The sequence below is a fragment of the Babylonia areolata genome, chromosome 1 (assembly GCF_041734735.1).
Source record: "Babylonia areolata isolate BAREFJ2019XMU chromosome 1, ASM4173473v1, whole genome shotgun sequence".
Lineage (NCBI taxonomy): Eukaryota > Metazoa > Mollusca > Gastropoda > Neogastropoda > Buccinidae > Babylonia > Babylonia areolata.
In genome coordinates this window covers 90,713,150-90,726,171 of record NC_134876.1, presented here as the reverse complement: position 1 = coordinate 90,726,171, position 13,022 = coordinate 90,713,150, and the positions used below count along the sequence as shown (strand labels likewise).

At 42.7% G+C, this 13,022-nt stretch overlaps 1 protein-coding gene across 1 annotated transcript in view; it reads left to right on the top strand.

Moving 5' to 3' along the window:
• Positions 1-8,199: 8,199 nt before the first annotated feature.
• The window catches only part of LOC143289143 (protein jagged-2-like), a 40,530-nt gene continuing 35,707 nt past the window's right edge, over positions 8,200-13,022 (top strand). Inside the window, exon 1 of the mRNA XM_076598043.1 lies at positions 8,200-8,367. The gene's annotated coding sequence lies outside the window, so the exon portion shown is untranslated. The remainder of the gene's footprint in view (positions 8,368-13,022) is intronic.

The window sequence follows — 13,022 nt, the reverse complement described above, 5'->3', positions numbered from 1 at the left end:
CATCTCTTTTTCATATGCATTTCCTTCTCCTCCCTTGTAGCGTGCCTTGCAGGATGGTTTTGGCTAGTCCTGCTGATCTTGAGACACCTGACCAAAAGAGAAAATCCCACGTTCAGCAGGGTCTCAGTACCCAGCTGAAACAGCCTCTGAAAGAAGTGGTCTTGGAAACATATCTCTCATATTCCTTGCAGTGTTGACGCCGTAAATTGTCAAAGACACAAACAAGAAACTTTCCTTTCAACATAGCTTTTTTTCTACAGTCCCTCATTCCCGAGGGAAAACAGTGTATGTAGGAGGGACTGAGGTATAGGTGTGGGTGGTCAGCCAGGAGGGAGAATGGAGTGCGAGGAAAAGTGAGAGCGAGAAGGCAACATAGATACTAACATAAAAAAAATAAAACACCGTGAAGTGTGAAACAGTGTGTGTGATCAAAACTATCCGCCCGTTCCACCGCCACAATTTATCATCACCTCGTTTCGAAATCTCCCAGACCCTCCACCGCCACAGTCAGATCTGATTCCACGGACACAAGTGTTGACAGAAAACCTCAAATGGTGACTGTTCGGTCACTTGGAACGCTGGCTGTTTTATCGACGCTTTGAAATGGTAAAGCAGAGGTCTGTCTGTCTGTCTGCCTATGTATCTGTCTCTGCCAATCTCTCAGTCTCTCTGTCTCTGTCTCTCTCTCTTCCACCCCCACCCTCTCTCTCTCTCTCTCGTGCGCGCTCTCTGTCTTTCTCTATACAATATCCTTCCTTCTGTTCCCGTTTGACGTTTCTAATTCAGCGACTGTGGTATGACATTCAGTGCATTGTCCTCAAGCCTTCTAGAAAGCAGCCCACCTTGACAGACAACCTCCTTTCACTGGGGTGAAGCGTTCAAATTATTTCTTCATAAGTCCCCCCGCCCCACCTTGTTTCTTAGTATTACACAGGTAAGTAACAGAGAAGCAAGCCAACCACACAGTCTTAGGGAACCAACTTCTGGTTTAAGATTACAGCAGTATTGTTACTAAAATAAACGTTTTATATGGAAGAGAGAGGGTGGGAGGGAGGGTGGCGGCGATGGTGGTGGTGATGATGATACTAAGCCCTCCTTTTTTTCTTTTTTTTTTCTTCCCGAGTAATCCATCCTGGTGGTGGCTTGGAGGAGCTGAAAGAAATCTTCATAATGGTTTGAAATCCGATTCTTCCCTCCATAGTGACTTTGCTGAAGTAGGTTGGAGTCTCTAACAGAGCTGATTCACGAATCTCGTTCTTCGTGGGAAACAATGAATTTGAGCGTAGACAGTTTGTCATCTGTGATTGGATGTGTCAAGAGAATGGTAATAACATACTTGTGTGTGTGTGTGTGTGTGTGTGTGTGTGTGTGTGTGTGTGTGTTTGTTTGCGTGAATGCTAATGATATTTTTTGTTGTATTCGCGGCTGGTCTATTCATTATATTTTCTGCAAAATAAAGAGAAACGCCTGTTTTTGTTAACACAACACAAAGGAGAACCTGTGACTATATTATCTGCAACACAAGGATACACTCCAAAATTCTCTATAACAAACAAACAAACAAACAAACAAAAAAAGAGAGAGAGAGAGAGAGAGAAACTTACATATTTCCTGTGCCATAAATAGGAACCCACATAAATGTTCACAACTTAAAACAAAAGTATGCGTAATTTCTACACTGTTGAGGGGAATATATCTTGAAATATTTACACCTTTAAAAAGGGTCGGTTGATCAGAGCTTTGTTAACTTCTTGGCTTTTATTTCTTCGTGAAGTAGTCCTTAGTGCCCGTAAAAGAACCCACGGAAACAAAGAGTTGCCCATGACAAAATTATGTTGTAATATCCATTTGGAAAGGAAAACGAATTCACGTGCAGATAAAGATTCGGTGACGCAGCACCATAGCGACGCGATCTCCCTGTGGCGAGCAGCTCGAATTTCACACAGAGAAATCTGTTTTGACAAAAATTAAAGTAATGCAACCCACGGTGTCAGGACTTCAGTTCTGATAAAGCACCAGTGTAATATTGTTGTAAAGAAGGGTGTGCCATTAACGCTTGGATTATTTTTCTTTTGATATGGGTCTGTGTGACTTCTTATTCTTCCATTAAAGTCAGCCCCCCTACCACCATCTCCCGTACTTCGGACAAACCCAGAGAGAAATCAAGATCTTGAGATCTTACTCTGGACTCCCTGGGAGCGTCTGGGTCGTAAAAACAGTTTGAAATACAATGCTCACCCACTATAAGGGGAAACATAAATTTTAAAATAGAAAACTTTGTTGTTTCTGCTTGAGTGAGTGCTCAAATTGGCGCGCGTGTGTGTGTCTGTGTGTGTGTGTGTGTGTGTGTGTGTGTGAAGTTTGTGCCTTTTTAATACACTGTCTCAAAGGGTGATGTCAGATATCCAGAGAATCGTTTAACACTTCAGCATAAAGAAAGAACTATTTTCAAGTTGGTCATCAAAAATGAGAGGTAGCGATCGTTTTTATTACGGATAAAGTCATTCCCAGAGTGGTGTGTTAGACCGTAATGTCTAAACACTGTTAACTATGGAAATTGCAGAAAGTGTTATATATATATATATATATATATATATATATATATATATATATATATATATATATATCGAGAGAGAGAGAGAGAGAGAAGGAGGAGGGAGAGAGAGAGAGATTTTCTCAGCAGTATAGCCATCTAATTACTTAGATATGTTTGCATTTGAAAGTATTTCACCAATGTTCAGTCTGCAAAATGTGATGGTGATTTCATGCGAGTGGTGGTCAACAATTGTGACACTCAAACCCTCATCAGTGTCATTGCTTTCGCGAATGTCGCTAGAAATATTAATTTTATGGCGACGTTTTCTGATAGTCTAAGCCTTCTTTTTTTTCTTTAACAAAACGAAAAATATTCCCCTCTGTGTCGCCACCGTACAGACCACAAAGAAATGACACACAGCTAAAGATAATTGAGAGTTTCCATGCGCTTAGGATTGTATGTGTGCATATACGCACAAGGAGGGAAGGAGAGAGAAAGAGCATGCGTGCGCTCTTGTTTTCCAAGCAAAGTTTCTCATATTGCTGCCTTTTCTTTCAGTCAGTAATTGTCTGTCTGTCCTTTTCCTCCGGCATGTCTTCTGTAACCCCGAACACCCCCCCACACACAACTGGGACTCCACCTTCAAAGAGGAAGAACTGATCGATTTCTCTCTTCACAATGGCTGTCACGCGAACCAATTGCTCAACCCGCACTCTCGGGAACACGAGTCCTGCTTCACGTGCACGCCGCATTGTTGACAACACAAGCAGCACCATCACCGCCTGTTTTTGTTCAGGTGAGCGTGGTTTTAAGCCGTCTTACCTTTCGTCAGAGTCATCTTTCTTGTCCCTTGTTGGAGCATGAAAGGAAATAAAGGCATGAAATGCAACCCACGACTGCACTCTTGCTCGACAATAGAAGGGTTCACACCGTAACAGGATCGAATCGCGGAACTCATTCATTGTGAGAATCACGACTTTCAACATGAACTGTGTGGCATTGCTGCGAGAATACGTGATCATGATGAAGTACTTGTGTGTTCGCGCGACCGTGCAGGACAGTAGTTGTGTGCAGAATTCAGAGAGAGAGAGAGAGAGGATCGTATACCCCCGGGGTTAACTCTCTCCATACGAACGGCGAAAGAGACGACGTTAACGGCGTTTCACCCCGATTACCATCATCAAAATATTGCAAGTGGAAGGCTCTTATACTGAAGAGGTGAATGTTGACAAAGATACCACAATTCTGACGACGGAAGCTAAAGGTTGGGTCATTCAGACACCCACTGGACATCCCAGGAGTCTGTGTAGAGGAGAAGAGAGGACTGGCCGTACTGAGTGAGTTAAAAGGAAACCTGTTCGATAGTTACCACAAAAACGAAAGTCTCGTCATTGTGTAGTAATGTATAACTGGTCTTGACACTGGAAACGCTGTCTTAATTAAAGAAACGCACTGGACTGACTTAGAAAATCAACTGAAGACCGAGTTGTTACATTAACGCCCATTGTTGATAGCAGACCGCCCAGGACGAGAGCAATGACCTTGGATAAGGGTCCCCCGGACTGTGACAAGAACAAAGCATTGTTTAGGAGGTACATTCCATCTTGTGCACTTTCGGTTTTGAAACGAGAGTGATATAATTCTTTTAAAGTAACTCAAGTCTTGCACCAAGATTAGCATTTATGAAGTATCCCCAACACTGCAAAAGTGCAAAGTAATTTCACGCATAAAGTAATTTTTTGCATATTGCAGCGAAAACAAGCCAGTGTTGTAACTAGACCAACGCAATTGTACGAGATAATTCTTGTACTGGAATAAAAAGGTAGCGTTTTCGTGAAGTTGTTGAAAACGGAAGGCTAACAAAAACAGAGCATTTCTAGAAACCATTGTGATATTGTAAAATATTTCTTTTACTGAAGTATCTTCAAGAACGAATATTTTGCTGATTTATCTTAGTCGGTGATTGCCTGTCTCGACCTCAACCTTTTTTCTTCGTTTGTGTAAAGCGCGGTATGCAAAGGAACGTTTGCTGTCATTGCCAAAAGAAAAAGAAACATATAGGCATGCAATTCATCTTCACACTTTCTTTTGTACTGTTTATCTGTTATTCATCTATCTTTTAATATCGGAGATGAGGGGGGGGGGGGGGGGGGGGGGGTAGTGGTAAGACATTCAAGTCATCTCTCTTTCATTATCGAGCTGCCAGATTCATTAGGAAAGTCATGCTGTATTCAATTAATAATTACTTTAATCAACCCAGCATGAAACATTTTGGAGTCTGCTCTTTTTAAGAATTCGTTTATCACTGAAGTGAAGTAAAATCAAAGCCGGTTGTAAAAACAGATTCAGGCACTGTACTTATGAGAGAGAGAGAAGGGGGGGGGGGACACAGGGAAAGATATGAGAGGGCAGGAGGGGAAAAAGAGATAGAGAGAGAATGAGAAGAGCACGCAAATATTGCGATACATTTTTGATATTGTTACGAAATCGCAGTTATTTTCGTTATAGCTTTGACAAAACAATGTGAATTACGCCCTCCTTCCCTCCCTACCCACGCCTACCCCAACCCCACCCGAAAAAAAACACCCTTCCCTCCCTGCTCTCTGAACCACCCTTTCTCTTTTTTTTTCCTGTGTGTGTGTGTCTTTGTGTCTGTGTGCGCGCGCGAATGTGTGTGAATGAGGAATAACCGATCGTATTTCGTTTGGAGATATATACCAGATCTGTAAGTAATCTGGCAAGTGAGTCATTCCGGTGGGTGTAAAGACGTCATTACTGTTGTAGGGTAGCGGGGAGGACACCCCAAACTAGAGGGACCCGGGAGGCAGACACTTCAACCCGAAAGCCGGGTGCGCGCGTCTGCGATGATCTCCTTGAAGCCACCACCACCACCCTCACACGCCCACTAATCCCCGCCCTCTCCGCACCTCCCACATCCGAATCCACCACCTCCCTCCCGGGCACACCCCCACCTTTCCCCTACCCCTCCACCCCTCTGCGGTTTCCCCACTATTGAGCTCGATGGGTTTCCCCCCATTCCCGACCTCCACACGGGCCCTCCGTACCCCTCACGCCTCTCAAACCCCCCTCGACTTCGACACGCCGTTGTTGAAAGGGCTACACGCGGTGCGGGGCGATGGTATGTTTGAAAACAAGCGTCATGTTTGTGGTCGGTCTATTCGCTGCACGGCAACCCACCCACCCTGCATAGCGGGGCGTCTCTGTCTCTGTCTGTCTCTTTCTCTCTCTGTCTCTCTTGTCTTTCTCTCACACTCTTTGTGTCTCTGTGTCTGTGTCTGTCTGTCTCTCTCCGTCTATTTGTATGCATCCCTCTGAATGTATCTCTCAGTGTGTGTGTATATATATATATATATATATATAATTATTATATATATATATATATATATATATGTCTATATTTTTCTCATTGGCTTTGCATCAGTCTGTCTCCCCGTTAGCCTGTCTTTCTCTTTCCGTTTATGCGTTTCTCAGTGTGTGTGTGTGTGTGTGTGTGTGTGTGTGTGTGTGTGTGTGTGTGTGTGTTCGGTTTCTGCATCTCTCTTTTTCTCTGTCTCTGTCTCTGTCTCTCTGTATATATATATATATATATATATATATATATATACCGTTTTTACCCCGCCATGTAGGCAGCCATACTCCATTTTCGGGGGTGTGCATGCTGGGTATGTTCTCGTCTCCATATCCCACGGAATGCTGACATGGATTACAGGATCTTTAACGTGCGCTTTTCATCTTCTCCTTGCGTACACACACGAAGGGGGTTCAGTGGCAACAGTTGGTTTTGAACGACCTGACAACAGACTCCTGGTCTCCTCTTTTAACATAACATAAAGTGCTACTTTACCCCTGGTGGCAAAGCCTTCATGAATACTACTTTACCCCTGGTGGCAAAGCCTTCATGAATACTACTTTACCCCTGGTGGCAAAGCCGTCATGAATACTACTTTACCCCTGGTGGCAAAGCCTTCATGAATACTACTTTACCCCTGGTGGCAAAGCCTTCATGAATACTACTTTACCCCTGGTGGCAAAGCCTTCATGAATACTACTTTACCCCTGGTGGCAAAGCCTTCATGAATACAAACGCACCTTCGCACAAATGCCAAGCCCACACACCGGTCGGACACTATGTTAAGTGCTTATTTGGTTAAGGGGTCGCAGGATTTATTGCGATGGAACTGGCATTGTCATTTAGAGTGTACGACGGGCGCAAAAGCCGAGTGGTTAAAGCGTTGGACTTTCAGTCTGAGGGTCCCGGGTTCGAATCTCGATAACGGCGCCTGGTGGTAAAGAGTGGAAATATTTCCGATCTCCCAGGTCAGCATACGTGAAGACTTGCTTATGCCTGAACCGCCTTCGTGTGTGTACGCAAGGAGAAGATCAAAAGCGCACGTTAAAGATCCTGTAATCCATGTCAGCTTTCCGTGGGTTATGGAGACAAGAACATACCCAGCATGCACACCCCCGAAAATGGAGTATGGCTGCCTACATGGCGGGGTAAAAACGGTCATACACGTAAAACAGCCCACTCGTGTACATACGAGTGAACGTGGAAGTTGCAGCCCACTAACGAAGTAGAAGAATTAGAGTGTACCGTTGACGTGCTTGGTGTCTTGCCAATCTCTTTCAAATACAGAGTATCAAGTGACCACACACAAAAATCGGATTTGAGCATTTAGATAATTACTTTTATCCATTTCATGTGAAAAAGATTTTCAAGAAGGTTGTGTTCTCTCCTGGATGATGAATTTTTGCACACAAAGTTCTGGAAGAATGGTGTGCGACAGACAAGCGACATGGGGTTAGAACGATTCCCATGTGCACCGGTTTAAATCCGTCACGGAAAAAAAAAAGCCAACAACAAATGGAGCTTCTTGAAGCTTGTTTGGCAAGAAGAATCATCACGCCTACTTGGAGCCGCCCAGTAAAAAAGGACAACAAACAATTCTCTCTCTCTCTCTCTCTCTCTCTCTCTCTCTCTCACCAATTCTAGATATTACGAACATATATCTATTACGAAGATGACGTGTGCATATCAGCGCGTACCAGCAACGAAGACACGTGTAACGTCAACACTTTAACTCTCTCCATACGAACGGCGAAAGAGACGACGTTAACAGCGTTTCACCCCAATTACCACCATCAAAATATTGCAAGCGAAAGGCTCTTATACTGAAGAGGTGAATGTTGACAAAGAATACCACAATTCTGACGACGGAAGCTAAAGGTTGGGTCATTCAGACACCCACTGGACATCCGAGGGGTCTGTATAGAGGAGAAGAGAGGACTGGCCGTACTGAGTGAGTTAACACACGCAACTGAGCGCAAATTAAACGTCAGGATTTTAAGGGAAAGGTCTTGGAGCGAAGCGATTTGAAAGAGAGAACCGCTTTGAACAAACAAAACCGTTCAGCCCCCCACAGACAACACGCACGCTCATTGAGACCCACTCTTCAACCCGAGGCAGAAGAGATTCAGCTTGTTTCAGTTTTCAAAGCCCTTTTTGTGGAGCAAGAAGAGGCACCTCGGTCCCTAGATTACTAACGATTTAATGAGGTTGCTGAGAGGGACGTGTCTATAGGTGGTTACTGTTTAGCGTTTTAAATACACTGTTTGGCCAGGGTGTACGGTTGTTGATGAAACACTTAAGAGGGGTCGTGTTCTTTACCGCACAGCTGGGGGATCTTTTCCTTCAGAGCACCTTCCTGATGAGTTCCAAGTGAATTTATTGATGATCAAACCGTGCCGTCGTGTTCTGGTTTTTTGTCTTTTTTTTTCTACTTGAGATCTTATGGAGACTTCAGTTAAACGTAAGATATTGCGTGTACGTGTATAATTAATCTAAACTGACGAAATGTTTTGACCAATTTTGGGGCTTACGTGGACAGACAATCTGGTCTGTTTCCTCTCTCTCTCTCTCTCTCTCTCTCTCTCTCCCGACCCCCCACTCTCACCCCACCCTTTCTGTTAGCCCGCTGGCACACAAAGCTTGGGGGCACCCCCACACTTTCCCGCACTTCGCCGTCCTCCTCCTCTTCCCCCCTTCCTTCTTTTTCTCTCTCATTTTTCTCTCTAATGTTTTGTGCGGTATGAAAAAACAAGAAACCACCCCGATGACAAAAATGTTTTTTCCTTCAATATCAAAGAAAAATATGGGTGATTTTCCACATTTCTTTACCCACTGCGAGAAAGCGCGAGTGCTTCCCCAAGTTTCTCATAAGCGCGAGAAAGCATGGGGGAACACGCTCCCATCTCAATGTCTGTTTCTCTCTCTCTCTCTCTCTCTCTCTCTCGCTCTCTTGGGTGTGTGTGAGCAAGATTCAGCAGCGACACACGCGTTTTAATTAGCTCTGCCAAAATTGTTAATTTCTCAGGTCAGCGGAGGTATCCAAAGACAAGAATTGGTAGATACTTACGTCAAGTACCATGCCATCTGCCCAGCTAGATTTCCAGACACGGTGTGGTTGTTTCCACGCTGTTTTCTTGTTCTTCATGAACAAGAGAGTCAAGGAAAATATCGCTATGCGCCAGCGGACATTGAACATCAAGACGATGACAGACGGTGTCGTGGTAGGTTGTCCCCTCACGTACCTGTTCTGGGGCAGTTTTTTGCTGCAGTGCGGAGACGTGGAACAGAACCCGGGACCACGAAAGGACAGCATGCGTCAGACCTATCTGTCTAGTGGAGGTCGCTGTGCCAGCACAGAGAAGACCACAACTTCTTCACCTGTGACTTCTCAGCCTCCTGCCGCAGAACCAACTCGGACCGAGCTGATGTCTATGCTTCAGTCCTTGCATGAAAAGTTTGATGTCATGGAAGAAGATATCAGGGACATCCGGGATGGCCACACCGCTCTGCAGGAAGAGGTCCAGTCCCTGAAGGAGGAAGTCACCGACCTACGTCGTGAAAACGAAGACATGAAGAAAAGAATGCAAGAAATGGAAAGGAAGACAGACGACCTTGAGGGACGCTCGAAGAGAAATAACGTCATATTCTACGGTCTTTCAAGGAGTGACAAAGAAACACAGGCTGAATACGAAGGTAGAGTCAACGACCTTGTGGTGGACACACTGGAAATGTCTGGTGATATTCAATTCGACCGAGTCCACCGCTTGAACCCCCAGCCCCAACTCACTCGTCATCGCGCGCTGTACCTTTTTCAGGGACAAGGAGGCGATCCTCAAAGCCAAATCCAAACTGAAGGGCACCAACATCTTCATTGGGGAGGACTTTTCTCTAGGAGTCAGGGAGGTGAGGAAGAAGCTGTCGCCACACCTGAAGAAGGCCAGGAGTGAAGGGAAGCGAGCGACCATGATTTCCGATCACCTCCTGATCGATGGGAAAAAGTTCTACCTCGGGGAGGGGGACTCTCTTAGGGGAACGGACTAGGGGGTGGCCTGCCTCTCTCGACACCGGTGACAACTGTAAACTGTGCACGAGATAGCTGTGCTGAATCAGTGAACTGGAACGGGGTCAGTGACGAAAGCACAGTGAGTACAGAACCGGTTGACATTGTAAACATTGGATCTGCGGTGGCTCAGGGGTTGGGGGCAAATATTAACGTTGAGGAACATGTGTTTCATTCTGTCAGTGCACTTAATTCTGAAAATGTAAACGTTATTACTGGGGAGTCTGATGTTGCTTCCAATGTAGTTAGAAGTAATATTCATGCAGAGATAGGATTCAAACATGTGTCACAAGTGCAAATGCTTGACCAACTGACAGATGAGATTGTTTTAAGTGTTGCTGAGAGGACATCTCAAAAGGGTAATGTTAACAGAAAAATTGTACCGAGGGGTCATCTCAAAAGGGAAGCGAAAACAATGAGAGAAGATGCAGTGAACATTGAGGCATAATGGATGAACGAGGGGGTGGAAGTGCACAGCTGACTAAAAATGGAAGAGTTTGTGTGAATGAAAGAGAGTTACATGTTAGTAACTGTGGCTGTGCAGGAGAGCATGTGTGTTTCGTTTCTGCACTGGAATATAAATGGATTTCTATCCAAAGTTAACGATAAAGAGTTTCTGTATTTTTTGTTAACGTTTGATTTCATTTGCCTGGTAGAAACTTTTGTGGAAGATTTTCAAAATATTGCATTTGCAGGTTTTTCTGTTTTTTGTAAACCAGCTGTTCGATTTACCAAACAGGGAAGACGCTCGGCTGGTATAATATGTCTTATAAGAAACAAGTTTATATCTTATGTACAGGAAATTAAGACGAATTCACCAAATGTTCTTGTGTTTCTGACTGATGGCAAATTGTTTGGTTTGCTTGAAGATGTAATATATGTGTGTTCATATGGTACCGCCTGAGGGTTCTCCTTACTATACTTATTTTGATATTGATAACGGTATATGTGCACTTGAAGAATGTGTTTTTTATTGTATGCTTGAATTTCATGATGCGTATGTAATTTGGTCTGGCGACTTGAATAGTAGAATTTCCAACCTTTCTCAGGATATTTTTGATGGCAATGATATACACAGTAATCAGTTTAAAAGTAATCCCATGTTTGTTGACAGCCGCAGAAAATCATCAGACAGTGTAGTTAACAGTTATGGGAAATGTTTGTTAAATATGTGTACTGCACTTAATTTATGTATTATGAATGGTATATGCAATGGAGATACTGAAGGTCAGTATACCTACATATCAGAAACAGGTAACAGTGTCAATGATTATTTTTTGATGTCTATGGATTTGTTTCTCATTGTTGTTTTTTTCCACTTGCAAACTGATAGTAACAGAAAGAATAGAATCAGATCACCAACCCATTGAACTATATTTAAGATTTGGAGACAGAGTAAATGCTACACGTATGCACACATTGGATGGAAACCAGATTATTGAAAAGTTTGTGTGGAATAGTAATTTACATGGTACTTACACTCAGGCAATGAGTCTGATGAAGCACTGCTATTACTAGATCGTGCAACATATTTGATAGATTATGATTGTAATGCTGCATTGAACATGTTTAATGATTGCCTTAAGGTGCATGCAGAGTGTATGAAAAAGAAAATTTATCTAACAATGCATGATAAACATAATGACTGGTATGATAGGGAATGCAGAGTAAGCAAGTTGAAAGCTAGAAGATTACTGAGGACATTTAATCGTACCAAAGACAAAACTGATGGTGATGCCTACTGCGTGACAAGAAGAGAGTATAAAAATCTGATTAAAAGAAAAGGAATATAACGATTTGTTACTTGATAAACTTATATGTGCAGTAAATAATCAAAGAGAATTTTGGGAAACTGTACATAAAATTTCATTTAAAAGAAAACAAGTTCAAAACGATTTAACGGTTGATGGCTGGTTTAGACATTTCAAATGTTTACTTGAATTACAGACTTCTGCAAATGAAAGCTTTATAACTGAAGATGAAAATGATCAAAACTTTAATGATGATATGTTGTGGACATTAGCTCCATGAACTGACCAATATCCAAAGAACAAGTTTTACTTATCAGAATTTTAAAAAATGGCAAAGCTGCAGGACTAGATGACATTATCGGGGAAATGTTGCAATATGTTGGGGATGTAGTGGCTGATTTTTTCGTGGCTTAACCAAGGTGTGGAAGGGATTGACGAGTTTCTTCGGGTTTTCAAGGAAAGGTTAATTCTGTGTAGATGGCAAGAATGGGACTTTCATGTAAAAAATAGTGAAAGATTTAATGTTTACAGAACTTTTTGTACTATACCTGATATCAAAACATATTTACTAATGAATCTAGATAGATATTTAAGGTATACAATGACAAGATTCAGACTGGGCATTTCCGATATTGCTGAACATAGTTATCGTTATAGAATGCACAACGAGGCTGACTTATTATGTCCACTTTGCCAGATGGAGAAAGAAAATGAGGTGCATTTTGTTCTGTCCTGCCCTGTCTTGTATAATTTAAGAGTACAGTACATTCCATTGAAATATTTTAAGTTCCGAAATCAGTTTAGACTGTCGTTACTTATGGCTTCAGCGCATGAACAAACTATTAGAAACCTATCAATCTATCTGTATAAATCGTTTAAGCTCCGATCTGTTCTTATGTCTTAGTGTATCCAGTAACGACTACATACGGACGATGTGTATAACGTAATTGATCGTTATTAGCCACGCATGTAAGAGTTATTATTTAGCGTATATCATATATCATTTAGGTGTATAAATGTCAATTGAATACAATATGTTTCATGATGTGTATTATGTATTACTAAGGTGAGGGCATATTAATTAGAAATAAGGCATGATATATTTATGTTATCTGAACGAATGTCATTTTTCAATGCACGATGCGATGTCTATGAAGAATTTGTGACACCCTTTCATAAGGGGCAATGGCCTACAAATGAATAAACCATTTATTCAGTCATTCTCTCGCTCTCTTTCTGCTCTCCATCTCTCCCTCTCCCGCTAACTCTATCCCACTCTCAGCCTGCTAGGAACAACCATGTTGA